At 40.7% G+C, this 27,997-nt stretch overlaps 1 protein-coding gene across 1 annotated transcript in view; it reads left to right on the top strand.

Annotated features, from left to right (window-relative positions):
- LOC143024430 (uncharacterized) overlaps positions 1-27,997 on the top strand; it is a 61,045-nt gene that overhangs the window by 22,895 nt on the left and 10,153 nt on the right. The window lies entirely within an intron of this gene.

The raw sequence follows: 27,997 nt of genomic DNA, 5'->3' as shown, positions 1-27,997 counted from the left end.
AAGGTAATGACTCATAATACGACTACAGTCTATGCGCTGCAAGGAGTCCGTTCAGGATGTGGCATATATGTTATGGTTTATTACTAGACATTCTACCAAATCAACCTTAATACATGCCTCTCTCTCTCTCTCTCTCTCTCTCTCTCTCTCTCTCTTTCTTATTTCCCATCTATGTGCTATTTAGATTTTTTTTTAATCAATATTCTGTCTATTGGTAGTGGAGAATTGATGGTGGAGATGTGTCTTGAAAGAGAGTTGATGATAGTAAATACAGTGTTTAGGAAGAAAGTCAAGCATAAGTACACATGGGAGAGGGTGGTGGATAGAAGGGTGGTAGATAGAGCGTTAATGGACTATATAGTGGTGACCAGGAGTATGGTAGGAAGAGTTAAGGTTGTACATGTTCTAAGGGGAGAGAGTGGGGGAATATCAGATCATTTTCTGGTGGAAGGTAAATTGAGAGTGGAGAATAAGTGAAGAAAGAGGAAAAGGGCAGAAAGTAGGGAGGTACTTAGAGTGAACTGCTTAAATGAGAAAAAAAAGGAGAATGAGTATAAGAAGAAGCTTAGAGAGGAGTGGGAGGGAGTAAAGGATAGAGTAGAACTAGGAGTGGAGGAGGAATGGGGATGGTTCAAGGAGGGAGTCATAAGGTGTGCAAAGATGGTGTGTGGAACAAGGAGGGCGGAAGGAATTAGAAGGAAGGGTAGTGAGTGGTGGGATGAGGAAGTAAAGATGGGTGTAGAAGAGAAGAAGCAGGCATTCATAGATTGGCTACAAATTAGGACGAGGGAATCGTATGAGAGGTACAAAGTAAAGAGAAGGGAAGTTAAGCATAAGATAAAAGAAGCAAAGAGGAGAGTGAAATGGGGTAAGAGTATGATAGAAAATTTTGAAAGTAATAAAAAGATGTTTTGGAAGGAAATTAAAAGAGGAAGAGGAGGCGAATCAAGTAGAGAAGAAAAGGTAAAAGGTGCAGATGGAGAGATGATAATAGAAGAGAAGGCAGTGAGAGGAAGGTGGGCAGAGTATTTTAGGGAGTTGCTAAATGTGAAGGAGGATAGGGAGGGAAAGGTAGTTGCAGTGGGAAGCGCTGAGAAAATGAGAGTGATGAGTGAGGAAAATGAAGGAGAAATAGGGAAGGATGAAGTGAAAGCAGCTGTTATGATGATGAGAGCAGGTAAGGTACCTGGGTTGGATGGATGCCATGTAGAATGTCTGAAGAAAGGAAGTACAGTTATGGTGGACTGGCTGGTGAGGTTATCTAATGTTTGCTGGAGAGAGGGTAGAGTGCCGGAGGACTGGAGGAGTGCCTGTATAGTTCCGCTGTACACGGGAAAGGGGGAAAAGTGTGAGTGTAGTAGTTTCAGAGGGATCACCTTGTTGAATGTAGTTGGGAAGGCTTATGAGAGGGTCTTGATTGAGAGGATTAGGAGAGGAACAGAGGGAGTAATTGGTGAGGAACAGTGTGGGTTTAGGACAGGTAGGGATTGTGTAGATCAGATTTTTGTGGTAAGACAGATATGTGAGAAAGCTATAGGAAAAAGTAAGGATGTTTTTTTGGGCTTTTATGGATCTGGAAAAGGCTTACGACAGGGTAGACAGGAAGGCACTGTGGGAGGTACTGCAGATATATGGGATAGGAGGAAAGCTGTTAAGAGCAGTCAAGAGTTTTTACGAGAGTAGTAGAGCTTGTGTTAGGATTAGAAATAGAGAGAGTGAATGGTTTGAGATAAAGGTGGGACTTCGTCAGGGATGTGTTATGTCGGCCTGGCTGTTCAATCTTCACATGGATGGGGTGGTGCGAGAGGTTTGAATGCAAGGGTAGTGGGTCAGAGGTTGGAGATGGTTAAAGAAAATAGAGAAAAGTGGGAGGTAAGCCAGTTATTGTTTGCTGACGACACTGCGCTTGTAGCAGGATCAGAGGAGGGATTGAGGAAATTAGTGATAGAGTTTGAGAAGGTGTGTGAAAGAAGGAAGCTGAAGATAAATATGGGCAAAAGTAAGGTGATGAGATGTACAAGGGGAGAGAGTGACAGCAGGCTGGAAGTGAGCATAAAGGGTGAAAGACTGGAGGAAGTGGATAGTTTTAGTTACTTGGGTGCGAATGTGACAGGAAAGGGAGTGGGGGTGGAGGTAGAATGTAGATTGAGAGAAGCGATTAAATGCCTTGGTGGATTAAAAAGTGTAATGAGAAATAGACATCTGGGAATGGCTGCTAAGAGGAGTTTATATGAAGGAGTGATTGTGCCAACAGCAATGTACGGGGCAAAAACATGGAACATAAGAGAGGAAGAGATAAGGAGTTTGAATGTCTTTGAGATGAAATGTCTGAGAAGTATGATAGGGGTTACTAGGCTAGATAGAGTGAGAAATGAGGAGGTGAGGAGGAGAACAGGGGTGGAAAGGGAGTTGGGAGATAGGGTTGATAAAAGAGTATTGGAATGGTTTGGACACAAGGAAAGAATGAGTGAAGAAAGATTAGTAAAAAAAAGTGTGGAAGGCAGAGGTGAAGGAGTGAATATGAGGGGGCGTCCTAGGATGAGATGGATGGATGGGATGAAAGGGGCTTTACAAAAGAGAGGAATGTCTGTGGAGGAAGGACGGGAGAGGACAGAAGATAGGGGTGAATGGAGAAGGGCTGTGTATGGATGATGCTGTGATGCATGAGGGGAAGTAGGTGGGAGATGGGGCGTGAGGAAGTATGTATGAGAAAAAAATTGACGCAGCCCGAAGGGATTTCTCCCCGTCTTCTCCTTTTCTGCATGAGGGCACGGAGAAGGGGGGGGGTCGCCGAATTTATGAAGCGGCCTTGCTGTGGATGTGCTGTGTCTTGCAACACTGCTTCTTACCCAGAGCAGTGGACAGGATGCAGGGATGACCCGTCATCCAGGAGATGCCAAGATATGACGGAGGGAGGAGGGTGGAGGGGAGTGGAATATATAGGAAATGAAATGGGTGGGAGTGGTTTCTATGCCTTTTTCTTTTTGGCTACCCCCCGTGAAAGGGGGAAAAAGCCTTTGGTATATGTATGTATCAATATTCTGTATATGGTGAAGGAAACTATATAGTACAATGAATATAACTTTCTATGATCATAACATACATACATACATACATACATACATATACCAAGGCTTTTTCCCCCTTCCAAGGGAGGTAGCCAAATCATAACAACGATTTTAATAAATTCTATAACAGCGATTTCCCCCCCCCCCCCCGAGGAGGTGTCACAGGTGAGACTAGTAGGATTGGGTATGGCTAATCCTTGTTATAATCCTAAAAAGTAATAATCATTGAAATATACAGCTTCCTTTACTATATACAGAACATAAAATAAAAATTTAAAATAGCACGTAGATGTGAAATGAGAGAGAGAGAGAGAGAGAGAGAGAGAGAGAGAGAGAGAGAGAGAGAGAGAGAGAGAGAGAGAGAGAGAGAGAGAGAGAGAGAGAGAGAGAGAGAGAGAGAGAGAGAGAGAGAGAGAGAGAGAGAGAGAGAGAGAGAGAGAGAGAGAGAGAGAGAGAGAGAGAGAGAGGAAGAGAGAGAGAGAGAGAGAGAGAGAGAGAGAGAGAGAGAGAGAGAGAGAGAGAGAGAGAGAGAGAGAGAGAGAGAGAGAGAGAGAGAGAGAGAGAGAGAGAGAGAGAGAGAGAGAGAGAGAGAGAGAGAGGCCATACCCTGAGGACTCCTTGGAGCTTGTGTATGGGACAATGTCGCCACTATAAAAACTCCCATTCTCTCTTCGATAATAATATATATCATTCTTAATCAACTTAATACCTCCTCCCGTGTACCTCCTGAGGACATGACAGGATTTTTTTTCTTTTCACAATGATAACTGAATTACGAGCTCGGAGTGTATAACAATTTTGTTCAAGTCAAAACACAACCTCGAACGTTTTCGATTTTTTCTAATGACCAAACCTGTTGTGTTTCGTGCTGAGTTAATCATTCCTTCTCTGTGATTTGGCGTTTCTTCTGTGCGTATGTACCCTAATTCTATGGTACTTTGTGTCATCTTATCTATAACTGTGTGTTATTTTTCTAAATTGTTCCAACTGGGCGCGTATCCGTTATTTCGTGTATGGAGGAAGGGGATCTAGCCTCGCACGGGGCACCTGTGTGTACAGTATGTGTGTGTAATATGTCTTGGCAGAAACGCAGTTTTACCGTAGATAGTGTCACTGCTGAGTAATTCTAAATTCTTGCAAAGGAATACTGAAGGAGAAACGGTAATTTTGGTTTTGTATAACTATAGAGAAGTGTGTAACGATTGTTTTTTGAATGAGGGAACTCAATCGTGGGTTGTGTGATTTTTTTTATGTTCGTAAACGCTAGCTACTGTAAAGGAGATTTATCAAATAATTTTTTTATAAACGGTATGTAAAAAAACTCTCAGAAAAAGATTCGAATCCTGTGTGAGTCACAATGATGTGATTCACGAAACACTTTAATCTTCAAGACACAATGTCAACAGTCACAACTATAATTGACATCAAATCGGTTTTGTTCTATAGCAGTTCCCATTATCTGTACAGACTTCTGATTAGTACATTTCAAAAATCATATTTTCCACTCTTCCTGTAGTAATAGATATAAAATTGGACAAATCTAAGAAGTAAATAGGCAAAAGCTGGTTTACGAACAAAGTGGTTAACGAATTAAATGACTTAGTAGTGAGCGCTGAAACTATCGGTTGTTTTAAGACCAGATGAGATAACTGTCTGGATAGGGATGGCAGGTGGTAAGAGACATGGAACTGCCTAGTGTAGGCCTTAGGGTCTCTTGCAGTCTACGCCATTCCTATGTTCTTTGTCTTAGAGGGGGTTTACAGACACGTGTTTAAAGTGATGTGTGAACGTGTGAACGGGGTATTTGGTTGTCGAACACGTTGGTTAAACCCCAAATACCCCGTTCACACATTACTTTAAACACGTGTCTGTCGAACCGCGTTCGACGAGCCGTTGGACCCAGTAAACCCCCTCTTATACACGTGTATGTATCGTTATTCACCAGCCAGAGCGTTATCAGAGGACCCGTTGCTAAGCCGATTATTAAGCCTTTATATTGTCGCAGCTTTCCCATATGTGCTGGACAGAGAAACACCTAACCTGGCAAGTCAGCTGTAGCACAGATGTGTACACAAGGCTACACACTCCTGCTCTGTGTCTGTGTGTGTCTGTGTGCGTGTGTAATAATAATGAAAATAATAATAATGATAATCGGTTTATTGAGTTAACAGTGACACAGTGACAATACATAATCTAAAATAATTCTAGGACTAGTGTGTGTGTGTGTGTGTGTGTGTGTGTGTGTCCTATATCCCGCGGCTAGTGAACATGTGACTAAGTTGTCACATGTACACTGGGATGTCGGGTGCGGAAGTCTGAAATCTCAGTGAGTAAATCTTTTGTCAGTAAATTATATATACATATATACATGTATATATGTATATATATATATATATGTATATATATGTATATACATATATATACATATATATATATATATATATTCGAGAAATTCGCTATTGGACAGCGACATCAATCAGATAATCTCTTTGGCAGTAGCGCACGGGACTCGAACCCGATGCGCTGGGACGTAAACTCCCAAGACGCACACACGCCTTAGACCGTTCGACCACTGTTTAGTGGTCGAGCGGTCTAAGGCGTGTGTGCGTCTTGGGAGTTTACTTCCAAGCGCATCGGGTTCGAGTCCCGTGCGCTACTGCCAAAGAGATTATCTGATATATATATATATATATATATGTATATATTTATATTATATATATATACATATATATATATAAATATATATATATATATATATATATATGTATATATATTTATATATATATATATATGTATATATATTTATATACTTTACTCGTTCGTATTTTTTTAATCTTTACTGATGCTGAGCCTACACTATCAATATTATTGCGCAATATTCCGTATTGTACAATATTATTGACGGTGTAGGGATAGTACTGAAGAATGACACAATATACTGAAGACATCAAATGCACAGGTCAAACACGTGTCCCTCTTCAGTACCATCCTTACACCGTCAGTAATATTGTACAATATGGAATATTGCGCAATAATATTGATCGCGTAAGGCCCGCTTAAACCATATATGTATCCCACATCCACTTGATGCTCCTTCATTGATATGATCTTGTTGGTATATTCCTACATCCTCCTTCCTGCTTTAAATTTTCACGCTTTCCATAGAGTACTGGAACACAAAGGCAACTTGTTCCAGATTACTGTCAGACAAAATCCCTCTCACTGGAAAAGCCCTTCATGACAAAATATTACTTGAATGAGAAGACCCTCTCTTATTCTTGACTGTCTTCTAATAATCCAAAATCCCTGATTGGTCTTCCAAAAGTTTCTTGAAGATTTTTTTTTTTTTTTTTTTTTTTCAGGACGACTTTCTTTTCTTCTTCGAGTTCCGTTGCTCCTGGAGTTCCAGGTCGAGTTTCCAGGACCTCGTTTACCTGATCCAGTAAGCCGTTTCAAAGGAAACAGGTTATCGTAATCTGGGATTACAAATGACTACCTGTACGGATTTGGTCAGCGATAAGAGACAATAAAACCCACGAAAGAGAGATAGTGATAAGAATAGATAAAGGTAGACTCCATCTAAGTACAAAGGGTATACTGAAACGTTTCAATACACAAACGTTTCGATACGAAAACGTTCCAACACACAAACGTTTCTATGCATAACTGTTTCAACACAGTTTCAGTACACAAACCTTTCAAAAAACAAACGTTTCAACGCGCAAACGTGTCAACACAGTCGCTTAAACCCTCAAACGTTTCAATACGCAAACGTTTTAATACGGAAACGTGTCAGTACTCAAACGTTTTGGAATACAACCGTACTTGTGCGAGACTAGTGACCCTCCTTCACCTCCTACTCAAACCCTTAAAAAAAAAAAAAAAAAAAAAAAAAAATTCTTGTTTGAATGACAATCTCAGATCATGAAATAATACACATACACACACACACAAACACACACACACACACACACACACATATATATATACACACACATATGTCTACATACATATGTGCTGTATACACATATACTTAGATACGTATATACATATAAACACATATATGGATATACATAAACATACGTAGGTACATTCATGCATATACGTGCATACACACGTGTGGTGATGGATGTTAGATACTATTTTTTTAGCTCAGAAAAGTTGGTTTGTACAAAAGTGAAAAAATCTCATCGTTGCCCGAGGCATTTCCAGGGATCAGTGATATCGATGGAACTTTTAAATCAAACTGAAAGATTTCTTTTTTGTATCAAATGTCTATTGTGAAGCTGTGTAACCTTGAGGTCTGATGAGCGTGCATGCACACACACACACACACACACACACACACACACACACACACACACACACACACACACACACACACACACACACACACACACACACACATATATATATATATATATATATATATATATATATATCGCATCACCCTCCACCCCCTCTCTCTCTATTTACACTATGACTACTTATTTCCTATCTTTATTGTCCATACATTGTTCAATTGTTATGTTGGTTTCCGACACCCCTGGCCAGACGAGTAGGCGACCCAAACATCAGAAAAAAAACTGCTTTCGCAACCTACCTACCAGGGGTTTCTCACTTCCCACTGCATGGGAGTGGGAAGGTGAGTACTGTGGACGCCTCTGGAGGCTTGGTTTCCCTCAGCTGAATAGGATCACGTGGTATTTGCTGGATCCCTCCTAAGATGAGAGTTTGATCGAGAATTTTTTTTTTTCGATCCACTGCTGGACGAGGGGCTCTACGAAGCTGGATGGAGCCGTCTGGTATCCAAAAGAAGGGGGTTCACAAATGAAAAATAATAATAATAATAAATAAATAAGTAAGGAATTTTTTCATCTTTCACTCTCTGTCTCTCTTTCGACCGAGGGTCATTGAGGTGACCTCACGAGCTGGCGAAGAAGCGAATTGGCCAAAGAGGGACGACTGTGATGAAATTTCGACCCCAAACTGAAAACAGCACTGGACCCTTTAGCGTGTGTGCACTACGGCATCTAATTCTGGCGTCGTCAGGCGATTTTATTCAGCTGAGCAAACTCCACGTCGACGTCCAAAATTTCAAAGTTTCCTTAGCTCCCGAGACCCAAAGAGCCGCTCCTCCTCCTCCTCCTCCTCCTCCTCCTCCTCCTCCTGACGCAGAACGTCGAGGGCGACGGCGAGCTCGATGCATCTCCTTCTGGCTGGCCAGGCGATTTTATTCAACTGAGGGAAACGTCCCGATCCTCCCGGATCAATGACAGAAAAAAAAAAGCGCAAAGACGACGAATGACGCAAGATAGTCCGCGGTTAAAATAGCCCGTTATTCTTGGGCCCGCGCGGACATGGTAAACACGATGTTGATGTCCGCATTATGATTAGCCTGTTTTTCATAGGGTCTCGCGGACGTGTCATTGGCAATGGTAATGGCTTGGTAATGGCAACGGCTTGGTAATGGTAATGGTTTGGTAATGGCAATTCCGCGCGATATCCTAGCGTTACCTTCGGCCTTGGGATCTTGAAGAGAAAAGCAAAATATAATATGCGTCCTCGACGACGAGCGGCTCCTTCTATTCCTTCGATGACTACGCAAGCGTGGAGGGGCAATGCCCCTCCAACCTCGCCCCGGCGAAGTCCCTTTGCCTTGGCTTCGCCGGGTCTAAGGATTCCACTCTACTCAATAGGCATATTATCCCCTTCCTGTCGCGTCCTCACGCATGGTCCAGAGGTCGTCGTTGCCGCATCGCTGCCGCAAAAGGCGATGCGGCAACGGTCTTCTCGGTCGAAGTAGCTTCTGCCGGCCAACACGTTCCGAGGTCCGGGCGCACAGGTCTACTCGGCTCGGCCTCGGGCGGCGACGACGCAGATGAGGAGAAGCAACAGCCACGATGCAGACACGCACACGCGTAACATGTGTGACATATATACATGCACATATACACACATACACATGTATACACATATACAAACACATGCGCTAACATACACGGCTCGACGGCACAGTGATAGCGTTCGTAATCGCTAAGCCAACTGTAGGAATTCGATTTCAGTATCGCTACGCTGAGAGTCGGTACTCCAGCTCTCGTGGGCGGGGAGTTGTGTGTATTTACATAGTCGTATCTTACGGGAAGGGGAGCTACGCTAGTTGTGTCCCGTCTTTGTATCTCGCAGTATCTAGTTTGCTCTTAAATTCATGTATATTTTTTGCACAATTTGTCCAATTTTTTCCAGACATCCACCACTCATCTCATGATTCTATGGATGGTCAGTAGGTCACCTCTTCCTCTTCTTTGTTACAGAGTCGGTAATTCCAATTTTGACAATCTCTCTTCATATAACAGTTTTGAAGGTGTTGGCGCACTCCAGTTTTAGCCTTATCAGTGTGATTAGTATATTCTTTACCATTTCTTTGTCCAAGTGGGTAAAAGCCACCTTTATTGATCTTAACAAATTGTAGGTTTCTCCGACAATTTTATTTATCTGTTTATCAGGAGTCATGTCCTTTGTGATAATCACTCCCAGGTCTTTTCCAGAACTCACTTTACTTGCTTTCTACCGATTTTATATTGTCCTTATATTCCTTTTTTACTTTTTCCAAATTCCATTATGCTACATTTCTTTATGTTGAAGTCTACTTCCCGCTTCTGACTCCATTTCCAAACCCTGTTTAGGTCTCTCTGTAGCGATTCTTCTTCTCCTTCTTCTTCTCCTCTTCTGTACTTTCCTCATCGGTTTTGTGTCGTCTGCAAAGAAGCTCGTGTAACATTCTACACCCTCATCTATGTCATTTATAGAAATAGCAAACGTTATCGAAGCCAACAATGATCCCTGTGGGACACCACTAATCACTTTTTCCAAAGTAGAACTCTTATCTCTGAGCACCACTCTCATTTTTCTTTTATGCAAGAAATCCTCCGTCCATTTTAATATTTTTCCATGTATCCCTCCCGTGGTTTCCAGTTTTCTTGATCATTTTTGTGTGGAACTTTATCAAAAGCTTTTGTAAATCTAGGAAAGCACAATCAGCCCATACATTCCTTTCTTGTACTATATCAGTCTTGAAGATCTGTTGTATATGAGCTCTGAGCTCTCATTCAGGAGGGAAATAGCTGACGGTCACGACTCTAACACGTGATCCAAGACCATGGTGAATCACACAATTGATAAGGCGAACTGAAACGACAAATCTGTGCGTGTATGGGGCTTCCATACATGCACAGTTACCTTATCAATAAAAAAAATGTGCAAGTGAAGGAGACCTTACAACCCATACATACAAATTCAGTTTTGACTGTGTATATTATTGTTTTTTAATTTTTATTTTCAACAAATATTGAAGTAGATTAGACACTTGCTTAAGGCCGAAATATGAAGTAAACTTGGTTTCAATGATAAGTACTACAATGACTAGAACTTCCAGTGAAGCTTATTTACGATATAGTAAGTTTACGAGGTCGGAAAGGCAAATGTCGTAAATTTACGAGAAAGCATCGGCCAGTGCAGTACTTAGAAAAGAACGTAACTGAACCTATCGATCAAGTCCACAATGAGACAAGAAGTCAGATAATTAGATTAGGAAATGAAACTAAACTAGAAAGTGGACGATTAGATATTAAAAAATTAGTAAATAAGTAAATAAATATAGCTTAATTAATATAAATATACCAGTGAACGTCCAAACCATATAATTTCAGTTAGATGGTACCTTATTTAGCGGGCTTAAACCCCGTTTTAGGAGATTAAGTTGTTAGGTTAACTATCGTTCCCTAGGTAGGACTGGGAGAAAGGGGGGTATGTTAGGTTAGGTTAGATTAGGTTAGATTAGGTTAGCTTAGGTTGGGCTAGGTTAGCTTAGGTTGGGCTAGGTCAGGTTGGCTTTGCTTGGGCTGGCTAGGTTACATTAGGCTAGGTTAGTTTAGGCTATTTTTAGTTATTTTTGGTTAGTTTATTAACTATTAAGTAATAATTTGATAGGTTGAGTTGGGTTAGGTTAGTTTAGGTTCTATTTATCTATTTACCCATTAATTTTCTGTTTATTTGTTTGTGGTTAGTTCCTCTACTTTATCTTTATAGTTTCTATATTATTACCACTAAATTGGACATCATGGCTTTCATACATTTAGTAGTTATGAGATCTGATATTATGAACATGTAGAAATTAGCGAAGTTAATGAAATTAGGTATAGTGCAAAAAAGTTGATGGAAGCGTTGAAACGGGCAAAGCATGCAAAAAACACAGAACATATTTATTCTGCTTTTAGCGCGGTCAACTGACATAGATTGCATTATTAAATGAAACATGATTTCCCAAGAGTCTGAATGTGGCGTCCAATTCATCACATTTCCCGCGCGGCAACTTCCAAGCGACATGACGTCACAGCTTTCCAACGATTTCATAAATGCATTTCAGAGATACACCAAAGAAGGGATTATTTTTTTCGTGGAAATGCGACATTTAATCCCTATGTGGTTTTATACACTATCAGCAAGATTAATTTAAGAGATGTGAGTAATATAGATACTGATATATTGCACTTTCCAGGAACAAATTTGATTAATTTCAAAGTCGATAGATTGATAACGATTAAACGCCTAGAAGATTTAACTATGCCTCTTTTCTATCATGATATTTTATTTGATCGCGTTAATTGTTTTAACATATAATTCTATTAATTTCCTATGAAGAAACTCTACGTCTCAAGATATTGCTGTACCATTTTTTCTCTTCTTCTTTAAAAAGATAATTTCTTGTTCCTCAGCAAGTAATCAATCATATAAAAAAGAAACAAAGCTAGAAGGAAAACACGAAACAAAAAGAGAATTCTGCTGAAGTAAAAACATATCGTTTTCATAGCTTTGATGCTTTGCATTCAAGTTAGGAAGAAATAGAAAATGTCTTACAAGGTGTAAAAGACAATAAGACAAAAAGACAAAAGACAAAAGACAAAAGACGAGAATCGGAACTCTCATAGATGGTTAGAAATACTGAAATACACACAAAAAATATATATATATATATATATATATATATAGATATGTATATATATATATATATGTATATATATATATATATATATATATATATATATATATATATATATATATATATATATATATATATATATACATATATATATATATATATATTATATATATATATATATTTTTATATATTTATATATATAAATTAGTTACATCCACCGACATATCACCAAATATGTCTAAGTGACCATTTCTAGATAAGATTTTTATTTGATCCAGTTACGGAGTAGATTTTGATGATACATATAAGATCATGAGGAGAAGGTTTCATGAGAGGAACAGTGCGATGCAAGAAGTCATAGCTACGTCTACCAAAGAAGACTTAGGTTTGGCAAAGGCACTGAGAGACTACGAGGATATAGTAGAGTCTCTGATAGTATTTCTTATAAATATAGATATACATATAAATATAAATATATATATATATATATATATATATATATATATATATATATATATATATATATATATATGCTATTTCTTTTTCTTCCTTACAAGAGATTTAAATTTAGAATTTCAAGGACAGTATTTCTAGCGTTGGTGCAGATTCCTGAGCGTATAGAGAGATGAGAGAGAGAGAGAGAGAGAGAGAGAGAGAGAGAGAGAGAGAGAGAGAGAGAGAGAGAGAGAGAGAGAGAGAGAGAGAGAGAGGAAAGAGGGAGAAAATGGAAGACCAAATACACAGGACCTACAGAAAAAAGTAAAATTATTTGGATAAGAAACTGAAAGAACATACGTACGGGACTAAAATATATACATATATATATATGTATATATATATATATACCTCTATATATATATATATATATATATATATATATATATATACATATATCAACAAAGATTTTACACACACACACACACACACACACACACACACACACACACACACACACACACACACACACACACACACACACATATATATATATATATATATAATATATATATATATATATATATGTATACATATATATATATATGTATATATATGTATATATATAGTGGAGTAGGATTCTTGATCAACCGAGAAGTTGCTGGTAACGTAGTCAAGTTCATTAGTTGATCAGACAGGGTAGCTTGGATTGTGATTAGGCTATGTAAAAGGTACACTCTAAAAATAGTTCAGGTTTATGCAACAACTTCACAGAGTACAGACGAAGAAATTGAATCCTTTTATGATGATTTAAGTCAGGTAATGGATCAAGAAAAAAGTAAGTACGCGTTGGTAATAGGCGACTTCAATGCTAAAGTTGGAATGAAGATGGGAGACGAGCCGTGCATTGGGAAGTTTGGAGTAGGTGAAAGAAATGACAGAGGCGAGATGTTAGTCAATTTTGCAGAGAACTACAACATGAAGATAATGAACACTTTCTTCCAAAAGCGCGTAGGTCGTAAATGGACCTGGAGAAGTCCAAATGGAACAACAAAGAACGAAGTAGACTTCATATTACGAGATGAGAGCAAGAGCGTTAGCAATGTTACGGTCATAAATGAAGTCAACATAGTGACCATAGAATGGTAGGTTGCACAGCTAGATTCAACTTCAGAGCCGAGAGAAATAAACTAGTTTTAAAAAAGAAAATCAGCCTAGCAAAGGTTAAGGATAACAAGAAGGAATTTCAGTTAGAAATCAAAAATAGATTCGAAGCTCCACGAACTAACAAGGACACAGTCGAGGATATGAATTTGAATTTAGCCAATATCATTAAGGAATCGGCAGAGAAAGTAGAAAGCACAAAAAGTATTAGAGAGAACAAATATTCTAAAGCTACAAATGACCTAATTAAAAGGAGGACAATGCAGATCAAAAGCAGGAGAGACGAAACAGAAAGAATAGAACTAAATAAACCAATCAACAAAAGACAGAGATCAGAGAAAAAGAAAAACATGGATGAAATAGAGGAAACTATTCGGAAAGGAAAAAGTATTAAAGGGACTGAGCGCAGACATGATTTAGGAAGACAGAAAGATAAAAGTGGAGAAATCATTAACTGCAGAGACAGAATGGTAAAAAGAGTAGAGGAATTTTACCAAGAGCTTTACTCATCGAAGATCGTAGTTGAGTCAGTAAATTCATCTGCAGACGTTAGTAGTGTACCAGAAATTACAAAGGAAGTAGAATTTGCTCTAATATATATGAAACGAGGAAAAGCACCTGGGGATGATGGTATATTAATAGATCTGTTGAAAGACGCAGGGAAAGAAGTTCATATTAAGTTAGCTCAGTTGTACACCCAGTGCTTACGTCAAGAAAGCGTTCCTGAATCGTGGTGCAATGCTATAGTGATTTTGCTTCATAAAAAAGGAGACCAGAAGGACCTTAGTAATTACAGACCGATTACTTTACTATCAAATGTATATAAAGTATTCTCCAAATAGACTGAGTCAAGTTTTAGATGGAAACCAACCAAGAGAACAAGCAGGTTTTAGGACCAGATACTCGACTCTAGACCATTTGCAGGCGATTAACCAACTAATCGAGAAAACAACAGAATACAATATACCTCTGTGTTTAGTTTTTGTAGATTACGAGGCCTTTGACTCGGTAGAACAAATAGCAATACTAAACTCGCTACGCAATCAGGGTACAAACGAACAGATCGTAAGGGTTTTAGAAAAGATTTATGCGAATGGCATCGTTATAATTCGACTACATAAAGATTCAGAAAAGATCAAGATCAAAAAAGGAGTACGGCAAGGCGATACCATTTCGCCCAAATTATTTACAGCTTGCTTAGAAGATATTTTCAGAAGGTTGAGTTGGGAAGAGAAAGGTTTGAAGATTAATGGCGAATATTTGAACCACCCAAGATTTGCGGATGACATTATTCTTATTTCAGAAAGAGTAGAAGACTTGCAAGAGATGCTGAGTGATCTAAACAAGGAAAGTCTCAAAGTAGGTTTAAAATGAATAAGACGAAAACCAAAGTAATGTTCAAGACGAAAGTTCAAAGTAAAGAGATTGTAATTGATGGTGAGAGTCTTGAAGAAGTTGAGGAGTATAATTATTTAGGCCAGATGGTGAAAGTGACAAAAGATCATGATAATGAAATAAAAAGACGTTTTACAATTAGTTGGAAGGTGTTTGGTAAGTATAATAAAATCCTGAGAGGCTCTCTACCTCTATGTTTGAAACGTAAAGTTTACAATCAATGCATTCTGCCAGCAATAATCTACGGGTGTGAGACTTGGAAACTGATGAAGGCAATGGAAACAAAGCTAAGGAATGCACAGAGGAGAATGGAGAGATCAATGATGGGAATAACGCTGAGAGACCAAAAGAGAGCAAGTTGGGTGAGAGAGCAGACTAGAGTGAAAGATATTGTGGAGGCGGTGAGAGGAAGTGGAATTGGGCAGGTAAGTTAGTGCGAACGACTGACAAGCGATGGAGCAGGTGTGTTACTGAGTGGGCGCCGCGAGATAGGAAGCGTGGAAGAGGAAGACCAGAAAGGAGATGGAGAGACGAGATTGAGAAGTTTGCAGAAGTGACGTGGCAGAGGTTGGAGCGGTCGTGTGAATCATGGAATACTATGAAGGAGGCCTTTGTTCAGCAGTGGACTCAGGATGGGTGATTTGATTGATTAATATATATATATATATATATATATATATATATATATATATATATATATATATATATATATATACACAAGCCGCGGGCTTCGCCCTACCCGGCTTCGCCGGGGGCTTGGCTGCGCAAACAGTGGCCTACGGCCGCAGCTTTCCACGCTCTAATCCCTCGTTTTCCCCTTACGCCTCGGCCTCGGGGCGGAACACCAACACGGGATCCCCAGCACGAAGAAGAACGCGAGGAAGAAGAACGCGAAGAAGGACGCGAAGAAGAACGCTAAGAAGAACACGAAGTAGAATGTGAAGAAGAACGCGAAGAAGAACGCGAGGAAGAAGAACGCGAGGAAGAAGAACGCGAGGAAGAAGAACGTGAAGAACGCGAAGAAGAAGAACGCGAAGAAAAACGCGAAGAAGAACGTGAAGAAGAATGTGAAGAAGAACACGAAGAAGAAGGCGAAGAAAAACGCGAAGAAGAACGCGAGGAAGAAGAAGAAGATGAAGAAGAAGAAGAGGAACGCGAAGAAGAAGAAGAAGAAGAAGAAGAAGAAGAAGAAGAACGCGAGGAAGAAGAAGAAGAACGCGAAGAAGAAGAAGAAGAAGAAGAAGAAGAAGAAGAAGAATACCACCTGACCCCGACTTACCCAAGCGCTTTTTCAAGAATATTTTTAGGACAAAGTGTCACCGTAATACCACCTGTCCCCGACTTCCACAGCGTTTTTAGAAGAATATTTTTATTTAGACACACACACACACACATATATATATATATATATATATTAATATATATATATATATATATATATATACACACACACACACAATATATATATATATATATATATATATATATATATATATATATATATATATATATACTAAAGATAAGGCGCTTATGTTACTATGCAATGGTAAGTCGGTTGAGAAAGCTTCTTCTGCAATAAAACTACCATTGGTCCAACTGCTGTGAAATTGCAAGTGAGGATCGATCAAACTTTGGCGAAATTGCCAAATAATGATTGGTGAAACTTTAGTGAAACTGCAAAATAATGGTTGGTCAAACTTTAGCGAAATTGCAAATGACGATTGGCAAAACTTGTGTGAAATTGCAAATTAGCTACTGGTTAAACTGGTGAAATTGCAAAATGACTATTGGTAAAATTTTAATGAAATTGCAGAAGAACTATTAGTTAAATTTGAGTGAAATTGCAAAATAGCTATTGGTTAAAATTGAGTGAAATTGCAAATAACAATTGATGAAACTTTAGTGAAATTGCGACAAGTCTCGCAAACTCGCAAACAAAAAATAAGCCTTTTTCATTAAAAAAAAAAAAAAAAAAAAATCCTAGGGAATGGTTAGGTTACGTTAGGTTACATTAGGTTGCTTTAGGTTAGATTAGGTTAGGTTAGGTTACGTTACTTTAGTTGGGTTAGGTTAGGTTAGGTTGCGTTAAGTTAGTCTTGGTTAGGTTAGGTTAGGCTTGGTTAGGTTACGTTAGGTTAGGTTAGTTTAGACTAGGTTAGGTTAGGTTACGTTAGGTTATATTTGGTCAGGAGCTATTGAACAACGTAAGTTTCGTATTAAATACCCGTGCTTGGGTGATTCTAGAATTTCACCGAAATTAGCGGGTACGAGTGCTTACCAGCCAATAGCTAACCTCGCAAGAAACGTGACCAGAGTTCGAAACTCGCCCAAAGCGGCTGAAACATGGGCAGGAGGTGGCAGAGGGATTTGGGGGAGTGTGGGGGGGGGGGAGGGAGAGGATACAGCTGAAGGCTCTGCACGTAAAACTGCAATTTGAGCAACTGTATTAATACAATAGGCTTGCTTGCTTGCTCGAAGGTCCTGGTTCCTGCAAGACCTTTTGTATTGATCCTGTTGTATAAAAAATTTATTTCTTTTTTAATCTTTATTTTCGATAGTTTCGTGATGACGTTGGCTTTGTATATTGTACTCTGGCCAAACGGTTTTGTTCTTCAACTCCGAGACTGTTCTTGACTGAACAAAAGGATTTGGTGTTCATCTGAACAAATAGCGAACAAACGCTGGAAGCTTCATTTCCGTCGATTTTGTCTGTTTCCATCAAGAAGACTTATCGAGATTGATCTAATCGAAATTAACTCGATAACTACGAAGGAGTTTCCATAATAATCCATTCCAGGACGCGGCGGACTTTAAATACTTTATTCTGGTTGACGTCACACGACTTTAGTCGCCTGAGAAGAGGAAGGCGCTGGGGGCACGGGGGGAGGGGGAGGAGGAGGAGGAAGAGGAGGAGGATCTGAGGAGGACAAGGAGGAGGAGGAAGATGAGTAGGAGGAAGAGGAGGAGGACAAGGAGGAGGAGGAGGAAGAGTAGGAGGAGGAGGAGGAGGAAGAGTAGGAGGAAGAGGAGGAGGAGGATCTGAGGGGGACAAGCAGGAGGAGGAGTAGGAGGACAAGGAGGTGGAGGAAGAGGAGGAGGAGGATCTGAGGAGGACAAGGAGGAGTAGGAGGAAGAGGAGGAGAAGGAGGAGAAAGAGGAGGAAGAAAAGGAGGAGGAGAAGGAGGAAGATGAGGAAAAGGAGGAGGAGGAAGAGTAGGAGAAGAGAAGGAAAAGGAAAAGGAAGATGAGGAGGAGTAGGAAGGAAGAGGAGAAGGAAGAGTACCAAATAAGGAGAAGCTATTTCATTGGTATTAGGTTCCTATTTCACATGTTTCCCCTCATAACCCTGTAGTGGGAGATAAGGATAATGCCACACAGTTCCCTAACGTGACCTGGGCAAGGAAAAGTATGTTTTGTGTATGTGTGTGCGCGCGCGCACGCGTCTGAAGACCTGTAATCATAATTGAATATGTGACAAGTATATACACATATATAAAAACTCAACACCAGTCATTCATTTTTCATTAAATAAGAAAAACTCAGGAAGGAAAAAAGCATAGAGAGAGAGAGAGAGAGAGAGAGAGAGAGAGAGAGAGAGAGAGAGAGAGAGAGAGAGAGAGAGAGAGAGAGAGAGAGAGGCTGCCACCAAGTGATTTTATTCGTCTCGTTATCAGGTAACCGGTATCCTCTCTAAGAGGTCAAGGAGAAAAAGGACGAAGAGCAGAGGAAGGAGGAGGAGGAGGGGGGGAGGAGGAAGAGGATCAGGAGGAGTAGAGGAGGAGGAGGAAGAAGAGGAGGAGGAGGAGGAGGAGAAGGAGGAGGAGGAGAAAGAGGATCAGGAGGAGGAGGAGTGGAGGAGGAGGAGAAGGAGTAGAGGAGGAGGAGGAAGAGGAGGAGGAGGAGGAGGAGGAGGAAGAGGAGGAGGAGAAGGAGAAGAGGATCAGGAGGAGGAGGAGAAGGAGTAGAGGAGGAGTAGAGGAGAAGGATGAGGAGTAGAGGAGGATGAGGGGGAGGAGGATGAGGAGGAAGATGTTCAGGAGGAGGAGAAAGAGTAGAGGAAGAGTAGGAGGAAGAGGAGGAAAAGGAGGACGAGGAGAAGAGGGAGAAAGAGGAGGAATAAGAGGAGGAGAAGTATAGGAGGAGGAGGAGGAGGAGGAGTAAGTGGTTCAGGAGGAAGAGGAGAAAAAGGAGGAAGAAGAAGAGGAGGAGGTAGAGAAGGAGGAGAGGAGGAACAAGAGGAGGAGTAGAGGAGGAGGAGGAGGAAGAAGAAGAAGAGGATCAGGAGGAAGAGGAGGGGAGGAGGAGGAATAGAAAAAGAAGGAGGAGGAGGAGGAGGAGGAGGAGGATCAGGAGGAGGAGGAGGAAGGGGAGGAGGAAGAGAAGAAGGAGAGGAGGCGGAAGAGGAGGAGGAAGAGAAGGAAGAGGAGGAGGAAGAGAAGGAAGAGGATGAGGGAGAGAAGAAGAAGGAGGAGGAGGAAGAGAAGGAGGAGGAGGAGGGAGAGAAGAAGAAGAAGGAGGAGGAGGAGGAGGAGGAAGTGGAGGGAGAAAAGAAGAAGGAGGAGGAGAAGAAGAAGAAGAAGGAGGAGGAGGAGGAGGAGGCCTTGTCTGACCAATGGAAACGGAGATCTTACGAGATCGAAGGTAATCGCCAAAGAAGAGAACGAGAAGAGGAGCTGGAAAGAGGAAGAGAGTGGTCCTCAAGGGGATCCGGGAACCACTCATCCACGCACACTCACGTACACACGCACACACGTACACATGTACACATACAATAGTCCTCTGCTTTCGGTATCTCAAAAAAAAAAAAAAAAAGACAACAGAACCTGAAGAACTTTTTTTTTCGTCTTCGGTGAAAACTTCTGCAAATCAAAACGAGTCTTCGAAATGGAGGCGAAGTCTTCTTGGAGAAAAATAGAGGCTTGTTGACAAAGGCCTCTGGAAAGAAAGAGAGAAAGATAGAGATAGAGAGAGAGAGAGTCGTCGACAAAGGTTATGGAAAAAAAGGAGTTGATCAAGGACGGAAACGCGTCTCAACTTTCCATAACATTCAGAAGAGTCTGCCAGGAGCGCGAGAACAAGAATTAAAGGAGATGGAGGAGGAAGGAGGGAGTGGGGAAAGGGGAAGGAGGGAGAAGAGAGGAGGAGGAGAGAGGAGGAGGAGAGAGGAGGATGAGAGAGGAGGAGGAGAGAGGAGGAGAGAGGACAAAGAAAGTGGGGGAGGGAAGGAGGGAGGGAGGGTTGTTGAAGGATGAAGTGGTAGTTTATGGGGAGAAAGAATAGGAGCCTGCAATAAGAATCGTGCCCAAGAGCACACGTAGGAGGGGAAGGGAAGAGAGCAAGGGAGGAGGAGGAGTGAAGGGGAGGGGAGAGGAGGGGAGGGGAGTGAAGGGGAGATGAGAGGAGATGTGGGGAGAGGAGGGGAGGGGAGGAGAGATGAGGGGAGAGGAGATGTGAGGAGAGGAAAGGGGAGGGGAGATGAGATGAGGGGAAATGAGAGGAGGGGAGGGGAGATGTGGGGAGAGGAGAGGAGGGGAGGGGAGAAGTGGGGAGGAGATGAGAGGAGAGGAGGGGAGGAGATATGAGAGGAGGGGAGGGGAGATGTGGGGAGAGGAGGGGGAAGGGAGATGAGAGGAGAGTAGGGGAGGAGAGATGAGGGAAGATGAGAGGAGGGTAGCGGAGGGGAGATGTGAGGAGAGGAGAGGAGAGGAAGGGAGATGTGGGGACAGGAGAGGAGAGGGGAGGGGGGAGAGAGGGACGAGTAGAGGAGAATAGAAACTCGGATGGAAAGGAAGTGGAAGAAGGGAATCCATTCTTTGTCCTTCCACACGGCAGAGAGGAGATGAGGGGGGATCTAAGATGGGGGAGGGGAGGTTTCTCCTTCTTTCCCTCCATCCCATGGAACACAGCAAACTCACTATCATCATCATCATCATCATCACAGTCACCATCACTATCACCATCTTCTTGCTTGTTCTTATCCGCCGCGTTTCATTACGGTCAGAGCATTGTGTTTCTACCCGAAAGCCGACAAATCTAATTACAAGCCTTGATATTACTCCGTCCTTCCTCTCCTCAAATGTCAATCTTTAATCAACACAATACAGGGTGTCGCAGAAGTATGTACATACACACACACACACACACACACGTTATTCTCAGCTATGTCTCAAAAATGGTAATTCACAGTTTTGAATTAAAGACATGTTTAGTTTTTCTCCCCAACTCCCTCTAGTCTAGTTTAGTCCCACCAGCGTGTTCTCAAATGTTTAAACTGACGACAACCATTGCGAAACGTTTCGGAAAGTGAGTACATGTTTTTGGAACACCCTGTATATGCATCGCTCATCCGTCCATATATGTGGTGGCACACTAGGCATTTCTCGATAGCATGCTACTTACTTTTGCTACTTCGTTTGAGAAGCTGAATGACGAACTAAGAGAAGTTAAACCTAGAATACGAATGTTAGACACATTGTTGGGGTGTTCTTATGGAAGTCTAGAATATTGTAACCAAAGTTGTTTCTACCCAAAAGCAAGTAGCATAAGCAAGTAGCATGCTAGCCTAGTGTGCCGGCATCTTAACACTTCAAGTATGCTGCATCTATGCTGCCTTCATATACAAATAAATATAAAAAGTTATAACAATAATAATGATAATTAAAATATATAAATAAAATTAAATAAATGCTTTTTCTATATTTACAAAAATCACTTGCAGATTTTACATAGATAAGCCAGTATGCCAAATAAGCTCTGTTCACACTAGCGGTTTGAACCGCGCAGAAACAGCGCCGGTACCGCATAGTCAACGAAAAACTGCGCGGTTGCAGTGTGTGAACGCCTCCATTGGCTTTCACTGTAATTGAACCGCCGCGGTTCAAACCGCTAGTGTGAACAGGGCATCAAGCGCCTCATGGCGCGGTTACTCCACTACTTCCATTTTTCCCCCACGCCGGAAGGTAGCCTAAAATACTCCACAATCGTTACGGGGATTCTCTACAACGTTAATATAAATAAATAAATAAATATATCAATTAGTATTCAAACAATAAATAAACAAGTTGATAAAGTAAATAATGATTATCATTTATTTTATATTATTTGTTTTTTGTTTTGTTATCATTTGTCTATTTGATTCTCATTTATTATTAGTTATATGTCAATTTATTATTATTTACTATTTACCTGTTTGTTTATTATTTAACTATACCTATGCATTTATTTATGTATTTTATTTGTTATTTACATTATTATAGTTTTTATTCATTCATTTATTATTATTATGATCTTTTTTCGCATCCGACCTAGATATGGACCAAAAGGTCTCCTGTCGGCATGCTCCGCCTTTGCAATCCTTTGTAATATGCAATGGAAATATATAAATCAAAGAATACACTTTGATAATATAAAATATACAGTCAGTATGACCATAGGATTCCTAGATGTGGTGGCACACTAGGCTGGCATGCTACTTGCTTTTGCTACTTGCTTTGGGGAGAAACGATTTGGGATAGAATATTCTAGATTTCCGTAAGAACAATGTGTGTCTAACATTCGTATTCTAGGTTTACACTTCTATTACTTTGTCCGTCAGCTTCTCAATCTATGACGCAAGATTAGTAATTTGACATTTAGAAATTAAAAAAAAAAAAAAAAAAAAGTCGTAACCGAAGTGGTTTCCGCTGAAACGAAGTAGCAAAAGCAAGTAGCATGCTAGCGAGAAATGCTTAGTGTGACGCCACGAAAACAATTACAACTACATCGGGAACCAGTTATGAACTCTGAAACTGGTGTTACTGTCGCTCCGGTGACAAATCTTCAGCAGGAAATGCAATTACGTACTTCAGCAAGTTCTCCATGGATACAGGTTTCATTATAAGTCACACACACATACATATATGAGCTCTGAGCTCTCTTCCGGGAGGGGAAATAGCTGTCGATCACGAGTCCAACACGTGATCCAAGACCATGGTGAATCACATGCACAAAACCTACGAACATACACATACGTACACACATGTATACACACATACACACATGTACACACATACACATACATGTGCTACCGCCTGAACTTATAACTGTGAGGGCGAGTTCACACTACAAGTGGAGCAGAGCGGAGCGGAGAGGAGCGGCATTAATTGTTACGTAGTTTTGAATGTACAGACGCCCAGGTGTTCAAACTACAAGCGGCACGCTCAAGAAATGCTGGCATATTTTTTGACGCTCGGCCGCTAACGGTTCTCCACCATGGGCAAGAAGGTATCTACCAATATCAATTTTTATTCCTGAGCCCAAAATTACAATCACTGGCCAATGTGTGGGTGGTTCGGGCACACTTAGACTATATATGTTAGTAGTATGTTGTGAAAACCTAATTTGGTGATATTCTGATCCTATACATAATCATCAATGACCCACACAGTCATGGGACAAGGCTTTAGTAACCAAATTCCATGTTCCTTAATAAATCGTTACATTTTTCGTCAAGTTGACAGCACACGTGATGTATGTGGGAAGGAGAGGGAGAGAAATAATTTTGACCCATATATAACTGAATAAAAGAGTAGTTTTATAGAGTGGATTGCCAAACACACACACACACACACACACACACACACACACACACACACACACACACACACACACACACACACACACACACACACACACACATTATATATATATATATATATATATATATATATATATGTGTATATATGTATATATATAAATATATATATATATATATATATATATCCTTATATGTATATACTGTGTATATATATATATATATATATATATATACATATATATATATATAATGTTTTTTCCTTCTTTTCAGTCTATGAGGGAGTGCAAAATATCGAAACTTGCCGGTTTCATCCGTAAATACGCGTGGAATCGTGATTCATCTCTCCCCAGTTCATGGAAGAGATGGTGGTATTCTCCATACCGATCTCTTCTTCTTCTGATGGGATGAACCCAGTGTTGGCGTTTCTGTCTTTTGCTGTCGAGCAATATGAACGCACTCGCGAAATCCTTCATCGCGACTGATTCTTGGGCAAGTCGCTCAGACGCTCTGCTCCGCACAGCTCCTCTCCGCTTGTAGTGTGAACACCAAACCGCTCCGCTTGTAGTGTGAACAAAGCCTTACAGCCGAGTCACCTCGCCAGACCCGGATCGGGCAATTAATATCCTTCTTGCCCTGAAAGGTGACCCCCGGACAAGGCAATAGCCCCGTTGAAATAATGCTTTTAGTTGTCCACACACAGAGTTAATGAATGAGAAAGTACCAGATAGGGGGAAGAAGGGGAAAGTAGAGAAAGAGAAAAAGGGTAGAGAGAGGTATGGCGGTGGGGGGGGGATGGGGGAAGGCAAACAGACAGAGAGATGGTGGGAGGGAAAGAGTGAGAAAGAAAAATATGGAGAGACTGAGGTATAGAGAGAAAGAGACAGAGACATGGTGGGGTAGAGAATATATATGTGTATATGTATACATATATTATATATATATATATATATATATATATATATATATATTAGGTAGAAGAAGACACGGGTACAATACCGATTTTATTCCTGACTGTTTTCGCTTAGAACTTCCTCTGAGGAATAATCCTCCTGAATGAAGCTGGCGGTATACATAGAGGACCCGACACCACAATCCCACCAACTAGGTCTCTATCCACCTTCCCTCCCCGCACCCGCGTTCCCTGCCTAGTTGGTGGGATTGTGATGTCTGGTCTTCTATGTATACCGTCAGCAGCTTCATCCAGGAGTATCACTGCTCTGGAGAAGCTCTAAGCGAAACCGGTCAGGAATGAACTCGGTCCTAGACCCGTGTCTTCTTCTTCCACCTTCCTCAAACCTGTCAGTGTCTCAATGTAGATGTGTATGTATATATATATATATATATATATATATATATATATATATATATATATATATATATATATATATATATATATATATATATATATAAACTCCCCCTCCATATGTGTATAACTTCCCCGCCCTCTCTCTATCTCTCCCTCCCCTCCGTATCTCTCTTTTTCTCTTTGTCCTTCAGCCCCTTCATATTTCTTTCTCATCTCCCACTCTCTCTTTTTCCCCACCCCCATCATATCTATCTCTATCCCTCCCCCAGCCATATTTCTCTTTCTCTCTCTCTCTCCCCCCCCTCAGGTCATATCTCTCATAATCTCTCTCTTTTCCTCTCTTTTTCCAACCCCTGTCTCTCCGCCATATCTCTCCTTCCTCTCTCTTAGCCTTTCTATCCCTTGGCTCCCCCGACGTGTTTCTCTCTATTTCCTCCTCTCTATCTATCTCTATCCCTCCCCTGCCATATTTCTCTCTCTATCCCTCTCCCTCTTTCTCTCTTTCCGCCCCGCCATCTCTCTAACTCTCTCTTTCTCTATCCCTCCCCAGCTATATTTCTCTCTCTTTCTCTGTCCCTCCCTCTTTTCTCTCTTCCCCCACCCACCATATCTCTCTCTCTCTCTCCTGCCATATTATCTCTCTTCCTCCCGCCATATCTCTCTCTCTCTCTGTCTACCTTCCCCTACCATAACTCTCTCTATTTCTCTCCTTCTCCCTCTTCCCTCCCACTTTCTCTTTCATTAACTCTAAGCGTGGCCATCTAAAAGTATCATTTCAACGAGGGCCAAATGAACTACCAAACGTTGAAATTAATAAAGGGAAAATTACTCAAACGTCATCTGTGCTTGTGGCCCCCGTATACCAGATCACGTTGACACCTTAGTCTTGGCGAGATTACTTTGACAGAAAAAATGAGGCGACAGCATCCGCAATATACATATTAATTATCTGTACCAACAAAAATACAGTTAGTTCAGTCCACACAGATGTTATACAGTGTTTATTTCTCGTAATCGTGGTTTATATGTGACATAAAAACGTCGGACTTGCACAGGAAATAATTTCATTATTCTATGCTGAGATGATTTTTATAAACATCATACTCCAGTATAAGATTTGTATTTATTGCATCGCTTAGTTCACTTGCCAATCTTTATTTTGAACGCGATGAACAGTTCAATTGAATGCCTTTTAATATATTTGCAACAATACAGTTTAACATTATAGTTACTAGTGGGGTAATATTCAATATGCGTCTTCACACACTGAACAAGTTGAATTGTAATTGTGCATTACAAAAGAATGACCTCAATAAAGAGTTCGACCACAGCGATCGTCAATGACCTCGTTTAGCCTACTGCCTCGTTTAGGGCACCTTTCAGGGCAAGAAGGACATTAATTGCCCGAACCGGATCTGGCGACTCAGTTGTAACAGTCAAGGTAAAACGAATATTATAAGGTACGTTGAGCACCCCCCCACCTCCACGCACCTCCACCGTGACGTCATAGGAAATTCAGAGGGGGAGAGAGTGAGAGGTGAAAGAATATGTAAACTTTAAAGAAAACCATCTGTATGTATGGTCAACTTTAAAATTACACTATGATGTTCACATGATACTGAAATTACGCAGTATCACTTTCTTATCCTTAAATTATCAGTATCTGAGATATGACCGCCAGAAAAGTTATAAAAATGTTTTCCATGCTTTCACATTAGGTGGATTATATTAATATGACGAGTTATTAGATGGGATGACATGTCAATTTATATGTAGACCTTTATCTCCACCAACCTCAGTTATGTTTTAACCGGATTCTTTAGTCTGTTTATTTGCAATTGAATGAAAATTTCAGGAAATGTTGATAATGAATAGTTACTTTCAAAATGACGGCTGCATACATATCCAGATGACCGAGTATTGTGTGTGCCACATAATTCAATCCATATCTTTCTAAGTTCTTTATCTTTGGGTAGTGAAAAGAAATGTATATTTCTATCACCTTTCAGTCTAACGGCATTGCACTTCTGTACTATACAAATTGTTGGCATTTTTATATGTTATTTGTCTGCCTTAGCTACCCCTTTAATCAGAAGATGGAGCTTCGCTCCATACACTGGTGTGTGAGTGATTGACAGCTCTCGACCCGCGGAACCCTGGTCTCGATATTTCCGTTGACGTCATCATCTACCTGCGCAGTGGGGAGGTTTTCTGGCTCTCCCTCCCCCCTCCCCCCCTACCGCTAACGTACCTTACAGTATTCGCTTTACCTTGGTAACAGTTTTACGTTCAGGCGATTGTACGTACACAAACGCATATGTACACACGCATGTACCCATGCACACAAAACTACGAATACATACACATACATGTACACGCACATGTACATACACATATACATACATGTACTCAAATCTAGGAACACATACGCACATATTAACACACATATACACACATGTACACACACATGCACACAAACCTTCAAACACATACTCATGTATACATAAATATATACGTACAAATATACACACACAAACACGTACGTACACACACATGTGTACACACACATGCACACAAACCTACGAACACATAAACACACACGCACACACACACAAATACATACATGTATACAAACACATGCACACAAACCTACGAACACATACACACACATTAACACACACACATACACATGTACACACGCACGCACTCATGTACACACTCAAACGCATGCACACACACACACATGCACACGAACCTACGAACATATACACATATGTACACACGCATTCATACACACATATATACATGCACATACACACATGTACACACAAACCTATATGTACAAACACGTGCACACAAACCTACGAACACATACACACACATGAACACATATAGACACACATGCACACGCGCATAATTACATGTACACACATAAACACATACAGACACATGTACACACGCATAATTACATGTACACACACAAACCCATATATACACACACATGTACACATTCCTGATGAGCCTTGCACCAAGACTGCCCCCCCAAAAAAAAAGAA

The sequence above is a fragment of the Oratosquilla oratoria genome, chromosome 4, assembly GCF_046742065.1.
Source record: "Oratosquilla oratoria isolate Oo_2021 chromosome 4, ASM4674206v1, whole genome shotgun sequence".
NCBI classification, from domain to species: Eukaryota; Metazoa; Arthropoda; class Malacostraca; order Stomatopoda; family Squillidae; genus Oratosquilla; species Oratosquilla oratoria.
Note: the sequence above shows the minus strand (reverse complement) of the source record. Positions and strands in the feature narration are given on the sequence as shown.